The sequence below is a fragment of the Protobothrops mucrosquamatus genome, unplaced genomic scaffold (assembly GCF_001527695.2).
Source record: "Protobothrops mucrosquamatus isolate PMUCROS unplaced genomic scaffold, P.Mucros_1.0 scaffold1956, whole genome shotgun sequence".
Lineage (NCBI taxonomy): Eukaryota > Metazoa > Chordata > Lepidosauria > Squamata > Viperidae > Protobothrops > Protobothrops mucrosquamatus.
The window spans coordinates 216,326-217,139 of NW_015388075.1; positions in this window are offsets into that span (position 1 = coordinate 216,326).

The window sequence follows — 814 nt, forward strand, 5'->3', positions numbered from 1 at the left end:
AACGAGGGCTTGAGTGACTGTGCGTAGGGCGTCCCGATCCAGAAAGGGGCGCAACTGGCGTATCAGGCGAGCCTGATGAAAAGCCCCCCTGGCCACGGCCGTCACATGATTTAAGGCAGGGGTGCTCAACCTCGGCAACTTTAAGACTTGTGGGTTTCAACTTCCAGAATTCCCTGGCTGGGAGTTGAAGTCCACAGCTGGGAGTTGAAGTCCACATCTCTTAAAAGTAGCTTGGCTCAGGAATTCTGGGAGTTGAAGTCCACAAGTCTTAAAAGTTGCTGGCTGGGGCATTCTGGGAGTTGAAAACCAGAAACACGTCTTAAGGTTGCCGAGGTGGTATGGCCTGGTACTGGTCCACGGACCGGGGATTGGGGACCCCTGCACCAGGTTATCTGTTCCCCACAATCTTTTAGGCGGGGTCTCAACTAACCAGGAGATGTCCTGTCACCCAACCAGATCTCAACCCAAAGAGCTTTGCACTCACTCCTATTCATTTTACGGCCTCCGTTTCTATCCCGAATTTACCCCCCAAGATGATCAAGGCAGTGTAATTTGTCCTCTGCACCTTGGTTTTTTTTTCTCCCTCCCACAAAACAATCTTATGAGGTAGGCTAGGCTGAGAGATAGTGACTGAGGCCACGGGCACCCAGTATGCTTCATGGCTGAGTGGGGACTTCGAATCCACCCCCCCGGGGCAACTTCCTACCCATTACACAGCACTGTCTCTCTCTCTCTGTCACCTGAGACCTTGAAGAGCAAGGAAAGGGAATTGCTTCCTCTTCCTGCTTCTATTATGGAATGTGCAAACAAACCC